Raw genomic sequence first — 20,625 nt, forward strand, 5'->3', positions numbered from 1 at the left:
TAGGAGGCAGTGTTGTACCGTGGCCTTCGTTATAAATACGTTCTTGGGGTTTGTATTACTGTACACATAGATTCGAAAAAGTTGTCAGAAAACAAATATATAACAAATAAATGTTATCAAAGGCAAGATAAGTTACTTTTCTACCAAACTGGATAAATTTTCGTGTTTTTATTCAATGTAACATGTTTATTCAGCTCGAAAAACATGCAGTGTTTACCGATGTATTGGAAAATTCAAAATGGCGGCCGACTATCTCTTAAACACGGTAAGTTCGAGAAAAGGTGTTATAAATAATAAACTAGACAAAATACTGTTAGAAATTCGCTCCATATATATTACCGTGACATAAGTTGACAAATATTCGGTGTTTTTTTAATAATATTTTGTCTAGTTTATTATTTATAGCACTTTTTCTCGAACTTACCATGTTTAAGAGATAGTCGGCCGCCATTTTGAATTGTCGAATACATCGGTAAACACTGCATGTTTTTCGAGCTGAACAAAGGTTACATTGAATAAAAACACAAAAAATATATCCAGTTTGGTAGAAAAGTAATTTATCTTGCCTTTGATAACATTTATTTGTTATATATTTGTTTTTTGATAACTTTTTCGAATCTGTGTACAGTAATACAAACCCCGTTCTTGGTTGTACTCTGTCCCGAAAATGTTCGATAACTCTTGGCGGTTCACAATTTACTATGACACCGTCTAAGCAGGTACGCGTTCATATTAATTTGATTTTATGCAAACGAAATTGAATAAAATACACCGTCTAAAAGCACGCGGTCGCTTTTTCATTAAAGTTTCGATAAATTTGCACGTTTTTTTTTTAATACGCACGTTAAAGTTATTTCAAGTTATTACAAATACACAATTATTTAATTTATTTTTAATTTTCACGTTTTAATTTAAGTTATTTCTAGTTATTACAAATTAATTAATTTATCTTTATATTATTTATTTATTTTTATTTATCTGTTCAATATGAGAACAGAAATTGTTAACCGTGTGTTAACAATTGCCGAAATACATGAAACGAATTGGACATTTGCAAAGTTTACGGAAGTCATTGGAACTGATCTGTGGTAATTATTACTGACTGGAACTCTATGTGGAGGGGGGAGGCAGTCGTTCAAGCAAAAGGTGTTAAAAAAAAAAAAAAAAAAAAAGGTGCTTGGTCGACTGATTTTATAGTAGTAGTTTGTTGTCCACTACGTGGGTCGGACTGAACTTTGCATAGCATCAACTTGTGGGTTATAAAACACCCCTATCGGTGATGTGTTACTTGGACTTTTTTGTTTAGTCAAGTTACACGTTTCACAGTTACTATTACAATTTGTCGTTGTAAGCAACGAGGCAATACGTTGCAACTCCAGTTAGCCGAGAAAAGCCGAGAAGGATTCTCCACAAGTTAAGAGTTTCATTGTTTTTTCCTTCTACGTCGAGTTCAAGTTTAGCCGTTGAGTTGCAGAAACGCCTTCCCCCCCCTCTTCAGTCGGTTAAAATCCGACAGATCAGCTACACGCTGCAGCTTCTTTAGGCCTGATACGGAATACCAGCGTATGCCAAAGTTGCAACAATCGTAGGGTTCTGCATAAACGGTCAAAACCTTCTGATGGATATGTGTGGAATTGTCCCCCAGATTCTTGCAAATCCACTTTCAGGAAAGGCTCCTTCGAAAGAAGCCGCTTGCCGATAAGTAAGTTGCTGACATAAATGATCCAGCGCAGAATAAAAGATGAAATCGGTGTATCGGAACACACAATAGTTGACTGGATGTCTTTCATCCGAGAAGTCTGTGAAAAAGATATCATAGACAACCCAATGATACTGGGTGGAATACAAATAGAGACAAATGTACCAAAAGAAGTTGAGATCGATGAGTCTCTATTCTTCAGGAGGGAATATAATAGAGGGAGAGCAAAAAATGGAGTGTGGGTTTTTGGAGCCGTAGAAAGAGGAAGTAGTCGATGCAACCTTACAGTGGTAGAATGAAGGGATCGGGACACACTATTTCGAATTATAAGATCTTGGATTCTGCCAGGGACCAGGATCATCAGTGACGGATGGGCGGCCTACGGAAGTATGCCCAGTCACGATAAGGTGCTCCACGAACAAAATTTCGTAAATCCAGTAGACTCATCAGTCCACACACAAACTGTGGAGGGATTTTGGTCCCACATAAAAAGAAAACTTAGGAGAGTAGCGACAAATGAGAATTTGTTCCACTCATCTCATGGAAGAGTTGTGGAGACGACGCGAGAAGGACTGAAGGAGCACGCATTTCCTCGCATCATTATTTAAATGCATTCGAGAGCAATATGCTTAAAACAAATGTTCTTAAATAATTATTTTATTCAATATTTTTCATTTTTTAATGTCTATGCGAAACTGCACAAGTACCATTTTATTCAATATTTTGTTTCGAGAGCAAGATGCTTAATAAAAATGTTCAGGTATTGGTCGCGATAAGAGTTCCCTGCCGAACACCCTAAAAAAACAATGACTTCTCCCCACGCATGCGCAAAGGAGTCAAGGACATGTTTTAGTTGCCATAGTAACTAAACGATCATGAATTTTTATCGACTTTGTTTTACTGTTTATGAATATTGAAATAAAAGACATTACTACACATTTATTAATATCTCACTTTTATCGACTTTTTTTTTCTTTTTTTTACTGTTTTACTGTCTGTGTCACTTTTATCAACTTTTTCTTTTCTTTTTTAAATATGTTTTTAGTTTTGTGTGTTGAATGAAACTTTTTTTTTTTTTCATTACTACAATAGTTATCGACCCCGGTTAGCTAATTCCGTAAAATGAGATTCTACTTTTTTAGGCGAATTTGCACCCTCCCCATGTTAAGAATGGCTTTTAAAATAATAACGTTGTTTCAGCACGGATCAATAAGTGCACTAGTACCACAAAATGGTGATAGAATAATAAATTTACTTACGTTTAATCAATGTTATTTTCGCACCATTCATTCACTTTTATCGACTTTTTATTTTTTTAATAGCATTTTCTTTTTAAATGACTACGTTTTACTGTTTATGTCTCACTTTTATCGACTTTTTTCTTTTTTAATAGCATTTTCTTAAAATGAATATTAAAATAATTTCCCACTTGTACAAACATGTTACATGCGCATATAAACAACTATTTTTTTTTAATTTTTAACTTTTTTCATTTAATGAATAAAATAAATCATTTATTATTACTGTGTTTTTAGTTTTGTGTGTTGAATGAAACTTTTTTCATTACAACAATGATGAAACAAATATTCCGACCCATAAAATTTTTTTTCCAATTTTGTTTGTAAATAAATATTGTAGTTAAAGATTATCGAAAAATTGTTTAGTTACTTTTCTTTTTAGTTTATTTTAATTTTATAATTTATAAATTTTGAATGGTGCGAAAATAACATTGATTAAATAAACAAACGTATGTAAATTTATTATTCTATCACCATTTTGTGGTACTAGTGCACTTAATGATCCGTGCTGAAATAACGTTATTTAAAAAGCCATTCTTAACATGGGGAGGGAGTTTTGTACCTATTCTCTACTTTAACCTTACAATTGAATAAAAAAAAAAACATTAAACTTTAATTAAGCTTAGAAATACGATTTAAAATATAGCGCGGATCATAAGTGCACTAGCACCCATTTTTTTTATTAATAAATGTTCAGTAATTATTTTTCTTTTAATATTCATAAACAGTAAAAACGTCGTCATTTAAAAAGAAATTATTTAAAAAGCCATTCTTAACATGGGGAGAGTGTTTCTACTTTAACCTTACAATTGAATAAAAAAACATTAAACTTTGGGTTTGTATTACTGTACACAGATTCGAAAAAGTTGTCAAAAAACAAATATATAACAAATGTTATCAAAAGCAAGAGAAGTTACTTTTCTACCAAACTGGATATATTTTTCGTGTTTTTATTCAATGTAACATGTTTATCCAGCTCGAAAAACAGTGCTTACCGATGTATTGGAAAATTCAAGATGGCGTCTGATTCTCTGTTTAACACGGTAAGTTTGGGAAAAGGTGTTATAAATAAAAACCCAGATAAAATACTGTTAAAAACACGCTCAATATATGTTACCGTGACAAAGGTTGACATATACTCGGCATGTTTTTAATAGTATTTTGTATAGTTTTTTATTTATAACACCTTTTACCAAACTTACCGTGTTAAAGAGAGAATCAGACGCCATCTTGAATTTTCCAATACATCGGTAAACACTATGTTTTTCGAGCTGAATAAATGTTACATAAAAACACAAAAAATATATCCAGTTTGGTAGAAAAGTAACTTATCTTGCCTTTGATAACATTTATTTGTTATATATTTGTTTTTTGACAACTTTTTCGAATCTGTGTACAGTAATACAAACCCTAAACTTTAATTAAGCTTAGAAATACGATTTAAAATATAGCACGGATCATAAGTGCACTAGCACCCATTTTTTTATTAATAAATGTTTAGTAATTATTTTTCTTTTAATATTCATAAACAGTAAAAACGTCGTCATTTAAAAAGAAATTATTTAAAAAGCCATTCTTAACATGGGGAGGGTACAAATTCGCCTAAAAAAGTAGAATCTCATTTTACGGAATTAGCTAACCGGGGTTGATAACTATTGTAGTAATGAAAAAAAGTTTCATTCAACACACAAAACTAAAAACATATTTAAAAAAGAAAAGAAAAAGTTGATAAAAGTGACACAAACAGTAAAACAGTAAAAAAAAAAAAAAAGTCGATAAAAGTGAGATATTAATAAATGTGTAGTAATGTCTTTTATTTCAATATTCATAAACAGTAAAACAAAGTTGATAAAAATTCATGATCGTTTAGTTACTATGGCAACTAAAACATGTCCTTTGCGCATGCGTGGGGAGAAGTCATTGTTTTTTTTTTTTGTTTTTTTTTTTGTTTTTTTTTTAGGGTGTTTGGCAGGGAACTCTTATCGCGACCAGTACCAATGTTCCTGTTAAATAATTTTCATGTTATTCAATATTTTGTTTGTTCGTGTTAAATAATTTTTATTCAAAAACTTGAATACAATTATCATTTTATTCAATATTTTGTTTGTTCGAAATTAATTTATTTGTAATAACTTGAAATAACTTTAACGTGCAAAAAAAAAAAAAGTGCAAATTTATCGAAACTTTAATGAAAAAGCGTCGGGTTATTTATTCAAATTCGTCTGCGTAAAATCAAATTAATATGAACGCGCACCTGCTTAGACGGTGTCATAGTAAATTGTGAACCGCCAAGAGTTATCGAACATTTTCGGGACAGAGTACAATACTGCCATTTAGTGTTAACTTTATATCCTCTATACCATAGAATTTTATATAATTATTATTGTATTCGTGGATCCTCAACCCTATGCAGTCTTTAATGTTATATGTTTGGTTTGTTTGGGACCTACTTCATTCCAAGCTATCAGTCACAATGTCGGACCAAAATTTTCCCACCGAGTTCGACTGTGTGTCTCGATGCTCCAGCAGAACTACTAGAACCCGCTCTAGGTATGTGAAAATGCCAAGGCTTTTGCGAGAGTGAAGTTGCACTGGTAACTTGAGTAAGCCGTAATTCTGTGCACTGGGGTATGTGTCATAGATTTGGGCTTAGCATCTGTATCGGGGGGGGGGGGTAACTACACAGCACGGATACTGATGACATAGCACACATATTTCGCTACATGCTGGTATTTGAATTATTTTCATACGTTCAGTAGAAGTGAAAAAATTTTTGAAGTGAAGTTTTGTGTCATTTAAGTCATCGTTATTCGACCTTAAGGCAAGTTGTAATAGTTTTGAAACTATATATATTCGTTAATATAGATATTAAACCTTATTTGTGCAAAATATGAAGCCTATATGACTTTACCTTCTTTGGTTTTGAGTTTACCTAAAATGTGAAGCCGTTACAAAAATTTTCAAAATTTCATCAACGCCATCTTTAACCTACGCACTTTGTTTACAGATATTTTCCGACGGCAATAACACCAGACTACGGCTGGCTAAAAGTATAAAATTTCTTTTAGCATATAAATTATTAAAAATTTATTTCAGCATAATGAACTTTTAGGATTTAAACTATTTTAATTTCTTTAAACCAAAACATTTCTCCCCGGCAAAATCAATCGTCAATGTATTCTTTTTTCTATTTTATCATTTCGAGCTGCTTTTTTTTTTCTTCCATTTGTTACTTCGCTTTTTCTATAATAAACTAATAAACCAATTTACAATTAAAATACAAGAGTTAGTTTAATTTTTAATTTTAAAAATTTCATTAATATATTTTTTGTGATGCACATTTTGCAAACTTTAAATTCTAAAAGTTTTAATAATTTAAAAGAACTTTTAATTTATATGCATATAAGCATATATGAATATAAGCAAGAACAACAGGAGAAATAAAAAAAACGGACTGGTTGTTGAGTTTTGAATTCTTAAAAAGGGTTTATGATATAACATATTTCGATAAGGACTTGTGTCTGTAAAATTTCAGTGTGATTTTCATATTCAGCCTAGTTGAAAACACTCACCTTTAAAATTACTTTTATTGGGTTCAGGAGAAATGTAAAAAAAAAAAAATATATTGGTGTTTGTATGAGGAAAAAAAAAAAAAGGTGCTTCTGCAGTTTTCATGACATTAAAAAAATGGAAATATTAAAAAAAATATACATCGTACGTACTCGTCATGGGATAAAGTATTCATACAGAAAAAATCATTTAATTTGATCAGACTTCATATGCGGGTGTCGCGGGGGCAAGGAAAAAACGGTAAATTTTCAGATTAGGTCCACCTCCACAATTTTCTTTTAAATGACGACTTTTATAGGTTTTCGACTATGCTGAATACGAATATCGCATTGAAATTTTGCAGAAATAAGTAGTTCTCAAGATATAAAAAGTTGTATTATGCATTGTGTTCTTCAGCAGCCATTTTTGTTGCGCGCACGCCATAAACAAATCTACTGAGACAGCCGCCTACCGGAAACACATTTCTGGAATTGCCCCTCCCCCTACCACGTACCGGAAAAATCCACTGTTCTGAAAGTAATAATTCCCCCCACCACCAGCACAAAAAAAAAAAAAAAAAATGGTGCCCGCAAAACTGAGGGAAAAAAAACTAAAAAAAATTTTTTGAAAACAAATAAATTTAATGACTTTTAAGGGGGTTCTTTTTCTCGTTATGAAGTTCTACTTTTCTGAAACTGAGAATACCCCCCTCTCCCTGTTAAGTATGTGTTACTAAATAATATTTCAGTTTCGCAAGAAAATAAAAATTAAAAAAAGATAAATAAAAGGATTCAACTGGCAAATGAGTAACAAACAACAATTTTTGAGTTAAAACAACATTGAATTTTTATTAAAAAAAAATAACTTTTGTTTGTGTGTATTTTTTTTTTTTTTTTTTTTTTTTTTTTTTTTTCGAATAAATAATTTAAATGAAATATTGAAATTATAAATTCAATTAAAAAATGTTGGAATTAAAGCAACGGGTTTGTATTACTGTACACATAGATTCGAAAAAGTTGTCAAAAAACAAATATATAACAAATAAATGTTATCAAAGGCAAGATAAGTTACTTTTCTACCAAACTGGATATATTTTTCATGTTTTTATTCAATGTAACATATTTATTCAGCTCAAAAAACATGCAGTGTTTACCGATGTATTCGACAATTCAAAATGGCGGCCGACTCTCTCTTAAACACGGTAAGTTCGAGAAAAGGTGTTATAAATAATAAACTAGACAAAATATTATTAAAAAAAAACACCGAATATATGTCAACCTATGTCACGGTAATATATATTGAGCGAATTTCTAACAGTATTTTGTCTAGTTTATTATTTATAACACCTTTTCCCGAACTTACCGTGTTTAAGAGAGAGTCGGCCGCCATTTTGAATTGTCGAATACATCGGTAAACACTGCATGTTTTTTGAGCTGAATAAATATGTTACATTGAATAAAAACATGAAAAATATATCCAGTTTGGTAGAAAAGTTTATCTTGCCTTTGATAACATTTATTTGTTATATATTTGTTTTTTGACAACTTTTTCGAATCTGTGTACAGTAATACAAACCCAAAGCAACATTGGATTTTTATGAAAAAGAACGGGTTTGTATTACTGTACACATAGATCCAAAAAAGATTGGAGATTTGATTGTCAAACAAGTGGGCGCCACGATAAAATTCTCTCTGTCGCTCTCCCACTCTGTCTCTCTCTCTCTCTCTCTCTCTCTACCATAAGCAAGAACAACAGGAGAAATAAAAAAAACGGACTGGTTGTTGAGTTTTGAATTCTTAAAAAGGGTTATGATATAACATTTATATTTCGATAAGGACTTGTGTCTGTAAAATTTCAGTGTGATTTTCATATTCAGCCTAGTTGAAAACACTCACCTTTAAAATTACTTTTATTGGTTTCGGGTATGCTGAAAACGAATATCACATGTAGATGATCGTTTCTCCATTCCTTGGGACCTGTCAGAGGGCTCACAAAATTCCGTTTGGAAATCCTCTCAGTGCTCGCTCCAAAAAAAATAAACACGCTTTGGCGCCACTGGGTACTAAAAAGCACTACAAACAAATGTATTTCTCCGCGACCAACAATCCACAAATTTCTCCTTGTCCTTCGGGTCAAGATCAAAGTGCTGCATTTCTATTTCTTTTCTGTCAGTGGAGGAGAAATCCTTCATGACTAAGACAATTTTAATTTTTGTGTCCCTTCTCCACGTTAAAAAACGACTCTGCCCCGTGGGGAGGCATTGTAAATAGGAACAATCCACAAATTTCTTTAAAATTGTGACTTAATTGGATTTTCGACTATGCTGAAGACGAAAATCTCATTTAAATTTTACAGAAAAAAGTAATTTGTGAGATAAAAAAGACCTGTATTATAGAATTTCACATGGCAATGTGCACAAGAATGTCTGATACGGCTTGTTTACGCACGCATGCGTGTGTAAACAAGCCCCAAAGATTTTTTGGCCCGAACAGTTACATCGCTTCATACAGAACACCACTAACACTTTTTCACATTTTCTTTTTATAAGAATTTCATTTTTGTTCACTTACAAAAAAAAAAAAAAAAAAAAAAATCGCAGGACATTTTTTGCACATAATTTATCATAAAAAGTTCATTTTTTTGCACATATTATCATAAGAATTTCATTGTTTTTTCTTTCATAAAAATAATAGCTGACAATGAGTTCTACCACAGAAACTTGTGACATGTGCTGTAACAAGTACTTTCTTACAATTTATGGGTTCATGTTACAAGAAGAAAAGAGTAGAAATTTCCTTAGAGAACATAGTGTGTTACCAAAAAGTGTAACATACCCTAAATGTAAGCAACCTTGTTCATACAGGGAGGATAAATGTTTATGGCGATGCACCAATTATTGTATAGAGCCATATAGAAAAAAAAGAAAATACTGTGGCTTCAGTATAAGCGATGCGAAAGGAACTTTTCTGGACCAAACACGCATGGAGTGCTGGAAGATTATCCTATTTGTTAACCATTTCTTAAGTAACCTGTGGGATCACCAAAGTATCATGGAAAATCTTGACATCTCTAGCTGTTCCGCTGTTGACTGGAGATCTTTCTGCTCTGAAGTTTGCGATATCTGGCTGCAAAATCAAGACCCAATAGGAGGCCAAGATATTGAAATTGACGAAACCTTAATCGTGAGAAGCAAATACAACCGAGGTAGAACGCTTAGTCAAATTTGGCTTTTTGGGGGCATCGAAAGAAAGTCTAAAAAGAGTTTTGTGGTCGCTTTGACAGGCCCCAATGAACGAAGAAATGAGGAGACGCTTGGTCGGTTAATAAGAAAATTTGTTCTGCCAGGTTCAATTATCTACAGCGACTTCTGGAAAGCTTACAATAACCTCAGCCAGAATTATACGCACCACATTGTTAACCATTCGAAAAATTTCGTTGATAAAGAAAACCCAAATATTCACACACAGAATATTGAAACGCCTGTGGCAAGACCTAAAAGAGTGGATGAAAAGGCCTGGCATTTGAGCACAATACATGAATCAGTACTTGGCTAGATACCTCTTTATCAGAAGTGAAAGTGATAAGTCGAAGTTACTACAGTCACGCTTCCAAAATGTATACACATGGTTCAGAGAACCATGAGCAGTAAAGTAACGCATGGCACTTTTCAGTGTTGATTTTCGTTTAAATTATTTATTCGTTTGGAAAAAAAAAAAAAAAAAAAAAAATTCTATTTTATAAAAAATCCAATGTTGCTTTAATTCCAAAATTTTATTAAATTTATATTTTCAATATTTCATTTAAATTATTTGTTTGGGGGGGGGGAACCCACAAAACCGTTCAATTTCATAAAAATCCAGTGTTGCTTTTAATTCCAACATTTTTTAATTGAATTTATAATTTCAATATTTCATTTAAATTATTTATTTATTCGAAAAAAAACAAAAAACACACACAATTTTTTTTTTTTTTTTTTTTGGTGGTGGTGGTGGGGGAATTACTTTCAGAACAGTGGATTTTTCCGGTACGTGGTAGGGGGAGGGGCAATTCCAGAAATGTGTTTCCGGTAGGCGGCTGTCTCAGTAGATCTGTTTATGGTGCGCGCGCGCAACAAAAATGGCCGTCGAGGAACACAATGCATAATACAACTTTTTATATCTTGAGAACTACTTATTTCTGCAAAATTTCAATGTGATATTTGTATTCAGCATAGTCGGAAACCTATAAAAGTCTTCATTTAAAAGAAAATTGTGGAGGTGGACCTAATCTGAAAAAATACCGAAAAAAACTGTTCTCTCGTCTTCTCCCCACTCCACGGTTTCACACAACAGAAGGACCGACCGACTTTCCAGCAGAGAGAAAGAAGGGACGCGGACGAATAAACTCCCAACAACAAAGCGAAAAAGCGAGGCTTTGTTTGACCTACTTCGGTTTCTCTTTCTACAACTTCCTTTTATTTACAACTTTCTTGTTTGTGTTTTTGACAAATAAACACAAACTAAATGAACGATGGTTTTTCTGTATCAGGCGAAATCCATGTAAATACAATCGTTGTACCCAAAAACGTAATTCGATTGTAGGGATTTCGCCTAGAACTTAATGACCTTCGTCTATCTCATTTTCGGGAGCGACGTCACTGATAAGACACTTTCGCCATGAAGCCAGCGTCTTTTTGACCAAAAATCTCCAACTTCGGCAGAGGGCTAAGAGTCCCCCAAATCGGAGATCCACTTCACTTGCCGAAGGATCTCATGCAGCAGCAACTCAAAAAGCCCTTTTCAGGGCTAGGTACTTCGAAAGACCTTTCCCCTTTGATTTACTGCTTGTCGCCTCCTGCTCTCCCAGAGTTTCCTGCGGCCCGGCCTTTCCTGCTTGCGATGCCTGCCAGCACCTTTTCCTGCCTGTGACGCCTGCCAGCAGCCTGCGACACCTGTCAGCGGTCCTTTTTTTCTTGCATTTCCTGCTACAGTTTGCTGCGGCTCTGGTTCCTGACATCCAACCTTCCTGTTGGTCCATTTTGTTCCTGCATTGCGTTTCCGCCATCTAACCGGTCCAGTTCCTGACGTCCAGCAGTCCCGAGCACACCAACATCCAACTAATGAGAACAACACTTACCTTGCATATATAAAAACACTTTTTTTTAACGAATAAAAGGACGATTTTTGTCCTTTAAAAACGAGCATCCCTTGTCAGTCATTCTTTCTTTGCCTTGTTCACCGTTTTCTTTACCCGTGTCTATCTTCTAGTTGTTGGGTCGACTGTCTCCGGACGATCGGCCCTGCAACACGGGTATGTAATATTGCCTTAGAAATTGACTGTATCTTCCGCCCCAGCATCTCCCTTCACCTCTTAATCTTGTAAATAATTGATTAATAAACTTTCAAAATATATTTTTCTTGTTCTCCATTCAATAAGCTCTCCAGTGATATTTGTTTTTTTTTTAAATCGGACAAGAAATAAGAAAGTTATGACAAAATAACTGAGAAAAATCTTGATATCGGTCACAACTTTGTTAAGGAAATCCATTGATTCTATTGTCCAAAATTAGCCTCAAATTTCACCTTTAGAATTGTAACTTTATTATTTGTCCTACAGAGATGGTTCAAGTATCATTAGAATGGTCTCTGCATACTCTTTTTGCTGAGCTGTTCCATTTTGAGATATGTTAACTCTGAATTTTTCTTTCACGTACCTACATGTTAAGCACTCTAAAAACTCATCCAGGTAGGGAAAACAGTAACTTATCTTGACTTTGGCATTTATTTTTAGATATTTGTTTTTTACCACTTTTTCAGTTTGTTGTCTATAATAATTGCTCGAAAATTCTTTGAACTGTTTTGCGTGTGCGCACGTGCGTGTGTGTGAGAGAGAAAGAAATGGGGAGGGGGTAAAAAAATAGCGCCATTCTCATTTCTGGTTCATTTTTGAGCGATTCCCGAAATCGTTCAAAAATGGATAAATAAATACGAAAAAAATAATAACAGGAAGAAAGGGGGGGGGCTGAAAATCCGCACACAGAGGAGGTTATGTTAGTTACTGTGATACCGTCAATGGTATGTGATCAAGGCTCGAATTTTAGACCCATCTCCGCTATTTGAATCTATGTGTAGTTTACAAACCGCAGACAGTGTTTTTATCCAATAATTTTATAAATAAACATTAAATCAATATTTATTTAAAAAAAAAAAAAAAAGTATTAATTGCAACAATTTCATTCAATTTATAATTTAATAAAAAAAAAAAAAGATAATTAAATTTCGTTTTCAAAAATTCATATTTAAAAAAGAATTGCAAAAAGGAAAATAAGAGTTAAAATACCCCAAGCAATGCCGAGAATTTAAAGGTAACAAAACAGTATTAAAACAAAAAGGGGGTTTAAACAATATATACTCACATAAGAATTAGACGAATAAATAAAAAGACGAGTCGATCTTGGTTATTCGCGGAAGGAAGCTTTACAATGAATGTGTGAAAGCGATCAATGTAGTTTAATTTATGCAGAGTACGGAGCGTGCTTTTTTGACATAAATTTCAAGTTAAATTCAATTTTTACGGTAGCTTTTGTTTATTAAATTGTTAGGTAAAAGTTCAGAATAATTAACAAAAAAGCCCATCCTCCCACATTAAGAATAGGTTTCTAAATAATAAAGTTATTGTTCAATCAGTATTCTGCATAAGTACCATACATTTTTTTCGTTTTTTTTCATAGGCATCACCATTTATCCAAGCCCAGGGGCCACTCGAGGATAAGGGTTAAATAGTGTACAGTAGTCAATTGGACAATATAGTAATTGTCAGTAATGGAAATTCAGTAAATTTGTTAACTTTAGGTGAACGGCTTATCAAGAACTTGTTTACATTGGACTTGAAGACAACCATACTGTAGCCAGCAGGAAAACGGAAGACAGTTTCACAGGCGTGCAGTTCTAAGAAAGAAGATTTGTTCATGGAATCTACGTTTAGGTTTAGACACAGATAAAGAGTGGGGGGGGGGATTATTGATAGTGTTTTCAGGTAGACAAGTGTTTCTTGTGAAAGTTTGACAGGGGGGGGGGGCATAGATTGAAGTTCAAGGCAGGATAAATCCTTTCTAGCAGCTCCTGCTCAGATGTGGCAACAGTACTTGATCCTTGGACGAAGTTGGCTCTTATATAGATAGAGAATTGCATCAGCAGTGAGGTATTTACTGGGTCAATAGAAGGATACCACCATTTTTCCAGCGGCCTTGGCAACAGATTTGATGTACATGTTCCATTTCAGATCAGGAGTAAAGGTCAAGCCCAGAAGCTTGTCAAAACATGAGACCCATTCATTTCAACTGATGCCAGATGGGGATCAGAGCGTTGATGATGTAAAGATATAAGCTTGGTTTTAGATGCATTAAAAGTAACCAGCCACTCCTTTCCCCATTGTATCACATGCTCAAGAGCAGAGGAGAGAGAATTGGAGAGAACGTGGTCATTTACCATCTTAGATGTGCTACCATAGATGGTAGTGTCATCAGTATAAATGTCTACGAATGATGTAAGGATGTGATTTGGAAGATTATTAATGTAAATCAGGAAGAGAGTTGGGCCCAAGATGGAACCCTGAATACTGTGAATTAGCTGCAAAGTTCTTGGCAAAGAGTTTGGCTTTGTATGATGCTGACGAGATTACCTCAGGTCCATTGATGATAGTTGTGATAGAGCACACGTTTCTGTTTAGGATTCTGTTTGCTATTTGCCAAAACTAGTGGGAACCAAGCCACTGCTCAGCTACTTTGGACTTGATGGACTGAGCATACAACTCTTTGCGTACTTTATTACTTTTTTTACAATGGTTGGTGGCAGTTCTGAAAGCAGCTTTAGTCTCAGTACATCTATTACGTTTGAAACAATGGAAAAAGTGATTTCTGTGCGCAATGGCAGCAGCACATTCTGGAGAGAAACACGGCTGGCTGTTAGGTTTTTTGCTGGAACTTTTGAGGGTATGAAACTGTCAATACCTACAATTAACCGTTCTATCAGGACTGATACTATAGAGGACACATCCTTTTTAAACATGGAATGCAGAGGTAGATCTGATATAAATGTACAGAAGCTATCCCAGTCTGGCATAGAGTATCGATATACTGTACGATGGAGAGGTACGTTTGAAGACTTTTTACATTTCATTTTTATCCTAATTGATACAACAGAGTGGTCGGAAGATCCAAGTGGAGACAGAATGGAAGCTTGCTTGCTTTTACACACACACACACACACACACACACACACACACACACACACACACACACACACACACACACACACACTTATAAGTTTCAAATTATATTCCTTGTTGAATAATAAATTGTAAATTCTAATTTACAGAGTTTAAGATTTTAAGAAAAAAGAAACAAGTTTTAATTAGCTCCCAAAATGATTGTCAGATTTTACCAATAACTTTTTTCGCAGCAGTAACAGGATAAAATATTAATTATGGAAATATGTGCAGATATGAATTTGTCTGTTTTATTTATCATTTTGTGAATATTAATGTGTCTACGGTATTATTACCATACATTAACATGGGTACTAATTAGAGGTCACCATTTCGGTAGGCTCCCACTTCGGGGCGCCTCCGATGACAGGGAGAACTGGAGCGCTGAAATAGAAAGAAATACTGGTAAAAGACGACATTTGTCATGAGGACGTGTAACGCGACTTTGTTATAAATTCCTATATATCCAATAATTGTTATGAATTCCTATATATCCGAAACTCGGATTACAAAGAAAGACAATGCATTTTGTAAAGTCTGTATTAATGTTCAATGCTCAATAAATTATAAGTTTCAAATTATATTCCTTGTTGAATAATAAACTCTGTAAATTAGAATTTACAATTTAAGATTAAAAAAAAAAAAACAATTTTTAATTAGCTCCCAAAATGATTGTCAGATTTTACCAATGACTTTTTTCGTAGCAGTAACAGGATAAAATATTAATTATGGAAATATGTGCAGATATGAATTTGTCTGTTTTATTTATCATTTTGCGAATATTAATGTATCTGACTTTTGCAAATAAATATTACTTTTTCACAAATATTAATGTGTTGCTATTTGGTTAGTGAGAGGTTTTGCTTGTGTAAGAAACAAATGAAATCACAACTTTTATAAAAAATTAAATTACAAATTTAAGATCATAATATCACCGGAGAAATTGCAAAATACAATTCAAATAAATATTTGCATAATAAAAATAACAAAAAAAAAAAAAAAAAAATCAAATAAAACTCAAAAATACATTTTAACTAAAAACATTACCTAATTACATGTCATGTCGAAATTAGTAAAAATGACAAAAAAAAGAAATGCTTAAAAAGATCTAAAACTTTTAGATCTTCTTTTTAAGCATTTTTTTTTTTTTTTACTAAAACAAAAAAAAAAAAAATCAGTCGGTATTGACTCCAATAAAAGAAACATAAAACTGCATTTTTCGACAGATTTTTTTTTCTTGTAATCGTAATGTTCTACTCTATTTTATATATATACATATATATATATATATATATATATATAACTCGCGGAAAAGGTAAAATAAGTGTAGAAAAATTAAGAAAAAGGGGGGTGTCAATAAAAAAAAAAAAAAGAAAAAACGTTTTTTTTTTTTTTATTATTATGATTATAAGAGCGTAAAAAATACTCGCGGAAAAACGGTTGTACCCATAAATATGTTTAAAAGAAAAATATAGCAAAAACATTTAGTTTATGCTTGCAAAAAAAAAAAAAAAAAAAAAAAAGTTTAAAATTAAAATATAACAAAAACATTTATTTTTATTTCAAGGTTGCCATTATATACATTTTGTGCTTCCGTAACTGGGTGGATAGACAGTAACGCCACCTATAGTTAAAGGGAGGAAACAGGCTCTCTCTTTCTTCATGATTACCCCCCAAGGTAATTTAACTTTTAAAATCTTGTTTAAAAAAAAATAATAATAATTTAGCTAAAAATAAAAAATGCTAGTTAAAAAATGATATAAGCCAATTTCAATTTCTTCAAAACGAAATCTCCAGATTTTAGAGGAAAAAACCACTAGCAGCTAGATCCAAAATTTACACGGTAGATTTCAAACGAACTCTCCAGATCTAGGGGGGGGGACGCTCTCAAGGCATGCCCTTCTTAAAGTGCTTTACGAAGACCACGCCAGCTGGAGCGGTGGGTGGGGGTTCATTGATATCAAAATAGAGGACCTGTCCCTTCCCTTTTTAACACACCTCTACTTCCGACTAAATCTCTACCTCGCCAACTACCCCCCTCCCCCCCCCACTTTCCCATTAAGAGAAATCGAAGCACAAAGGAAGAAGTAATTGAATGCAATTACTCCTTCCGTTGTGCTTCGATTTCTCTTAATGAATTTTTTAAATTATAGTTCCTATTTAATTGCTTTCACAAAAGGCCAGTATTAAACACAAGGTTATGTTTTTAATGTTAGGAAAAAACTACAAGAAAAATCTTGTGACGAAACAAATACAATATTCCAAAAATTACAATAAAAAAAAATGATCGAGTAGTTTTATTTTTAAAAAATAGATGACAAATATTGAAAAAAATTGACTAAAAACATCAATTCCTTCACCCTCAACTGGGCACTTGTCTACAAGGAGGGGTCGGTTTTTTTTTTTTTTTCGCCGATAATTTCGAAAGTCATCCCCTCTTTTCGATTGACTAGCCTTAATTTAAACCTTCGCCACTTCTGGTTTGGCAATGGACGCAATGGCAACTTTTTTTTTTTTTTTTTTTTTTTTTTTGCTCAACACACCTCCAAACGCCCGGGCAATGCCGGGCACCCATGATAGTCTCTCTTAGAGATAAGGTGCACTATCCCACATACATATTATCATCTATATAATATTATCTATGTAATAATCTGTGTTCCTTCTTTGATTAGTTCTTACATTAAAAAAAAAAAGGCAAAATTCATGAAATTTGGCTTTAAAAAGCCAGTCTGGCAAATCTGGACAATAATATTAGCGTGACCTTCCTTTGATCTAGTCTTGCTTTCGATGATCATTATAATATAATAATGGGTTATAACAAAATTGTTCATTTATATATGCTGTTATATTTAACAAACATAGAACTTCTGATTTAAAAAAGGGGGGAGATTGGTACCCAAAAAGAGTAAAAAATAATCACAAGAGTGTACGTTTTCACAAAACCTATACTAATATATATATAGAGAGAGAAAGAGAGGGTTATGAAAATATATAGCAATTAAGCTACACAAAATCTTTCACATTTCATCCAAGTAAGGAATTGTGAGATAAAATGCATTTCAACTACCTATCACACACACACACACACACACACATAAATATATAATTTAATACCTACAACACTATTGTTTCATACTTTCATAATCAGTGTAGGAAATGATAATTACTGCTAATCAAGAGATTCAAATCCAGTCATAAAGTCAACCTTTGACTCCATTGACTAGGACCTTTAAGCTATCAGCAATTTTGACAAGAATCAAGGGGAATTAGCACTTATAAATGTGGGCATGATATATTAAGCAGTTAGGGAGCATTTATTTCTTACAAAATAAATACTAAAATTGTACACAAGGACCAATGGCGTAACGGATAAAATTCAGTTAAAAATGACAATCTTCTCGAAGGTTCAATCGTCAGTACAGACAATTGCGATTTTATGGCTGATGGAAGGAGCGCATGCTACACATTTGGATTAAAGACAATGAATGTTAGGTGGATTGTGGGGACTAAAAGAAATTACAGTGTTAGAGTAATGTTTGTTTCATTATTGAATAAACAAAACAAAAACAATTAAAAATAAATAAATCAATAATAAACAAAAAATACAGAAAATAATTATTCAATTTGTTGATAAACAAATTTATTTACTTTTAAATTCATGAATTTCATAAAAGCAAAATCACTTTTTTGTTTGTCAAAGTTCATCAGCTCTACATATTTATGTTCAGTTGATAAAAGTGATATATTGGAAATGCAGTGTGTGCCTGAGAGAGAGAAAGAGACAGACAGAATGTGTATGTGTGTGAGACACTAACCTTTTTTAAATTTATTTAATTAGTTATTAATCCCCTGGGACATTTATGGCCGGGGTGGGGTTATCTCCAGTTTATTTTTCATAAATGTAAGATAAATTGTTCTTAAAGTTAGGGTCAACAGGAGTCCTTGTTTCAGATGAAACTCTCTAGATGAGGTCAACACTTAACTGCTCACATGTGAATGACCACACTTTGATCAGTCTTGCCAACTGAGATTTTCAAAAATAATCTCCCCACCCCCACCACCACCACAAAAAAAAAACAAAAAAAAAAAAAAACACTATTTTAACTTCATGCCTTACATAAAGATATGAAGATACAAAATATCCAGTGCTTTCTCTATTTTTTTAGGATTATATTGAAGCGGCTAGCTCTCAATATGGCTGCCAAATTGTATCAGTTTTTGTAGAAGAGTATATTCTGTTTTGCAATAAACAAAAAAAAAATGTTTATTAAAAATTAAAACATGTTACAAATTAAGCATTACAGTAATGGTGCATCTAAATATTGAATATTGTCGAAGGAATTCTCTGCAACAAACTTACATGTGAATTAATTGTTATTTCAGAACCTTCTGAAAAAGGTATTGGGGAGGGTATGTAAAAATGGCACAAGTGTATGGATGAGGAAAAAAAAAAAAAAAAAAATCACAAAAGATGAAAATCTTCCGAGTTTATAAAAATCTTGGCAAAAATATATAAAGTTTGTCAAATTAAAAAAATAAATTCTATCTATATTTAAAAGTAGATGAGGATACTTAGCTATCCCCTCCAAAAATGCGATCATGCTTTTTTAAGGCGAGTACGTGTGAACACCCCAAAAACATTTCAGAATTTAAAATGGAAGATCAGGATTTCATATAAATTATATTAAAATGATCCCTCATTGCTTGGCCAATTTAACATTTTGGACAGGTAACTAATCACCTTAGAAAGTACTCACAATTCATCCCCCATAACAAAATTGGTTAACAGTCTTCAGTCCTAAACCGTTAAAAAGGCCTGGAAATGGGAGTGTTATTTTGCCTCAAATTGGGCAGTACTTTTCATGCCCACCACCATTCACAATCGAATATATTTTTGTCTACTCTGAATATTTTGAAAAAAAAAAACTTTTACGATTTAAATATTTGCCAATTTTTACAATATCTTTATTTTTGGTTCATTTTAATTATTTCTTTTTTTTTTTCAAAATAGAATCAACGTTGAAGTATAGTTTTCATTATGATACTATACTTTATATTTTCTGTGCTTGGTCAATGAAGGAGAAATCCTTTTAAATTGAGGATTTAAAACATTAAAAAATATATATTGCTTAATCCAGAGTGTCTCTTTTTGGAGGAAGGGAAAAAAAAAAAATCACTTTTGTTTTTATACATGTGGAAAGCGTTAAATAAAATACCAATGTTTCAGTTAAGTAAAACTCCTGAAGCAGCAGTAACTGTAGCTTTGTGAGGTGTTGACATATGCTGTATCTTAGAAGGCATCTTAAATAGGGCAACAAAGTCAGTTGTAAAAGTGTAGATTAATTAGTAGTCTAGAAATCGTAAATAACAAAACTCAACAAATATCTTATACTAAACGCAGTAAAATTCAATTCTTTTATAACTGCTTCTGCGACCTCTGACCCCGTCAAAATCACAATAGTCGTAATCGTCTTCCCTCCGAGAATTCTCTACAGGATTCTTCCGCACCACAGGCCTGTTATCAGGTTGATATGCTGGTATCCTCTAAAAATAATTAGCTTCTCATGCAGGCCAAAAGAAGACAAACTCAGATGTTTCTAATCTACTCAAATTAATTCACCGAAATTTACAAAGTGTGTTACATATGTACAATTGTTCAGTTCGATCTCATTACAAAAAACACGCCTGAATCTTATTCTCCGCAGTCTACAGTGGCGGCCATCGAGAGGGGTGGGCATCTCTTTGGTTAGTGTTCACTTCGAGGTCCAGCTCAATCTGAGATTTTTGGCATGGGCATTCGCTTATATTGTAAGGTGACAGGGTAAGTAGGGTTGC

The sequence above is a fragment of the Euprymna scolopes genome, chromosome 41, assembly GCF_053919585.1.
Source record: "Euprymna scolopes isolate OS-2025 chromosome 41, ASM5391958v1, whole genome shotgun sequence".
In the NCBI taxonomy this organism is placed as follows: Eukaryota; Metazoa; Mollusca; class Cephalopoda; order Sepiida; family Sepiolidae; genus Euprymna; species Euprymna scolopes.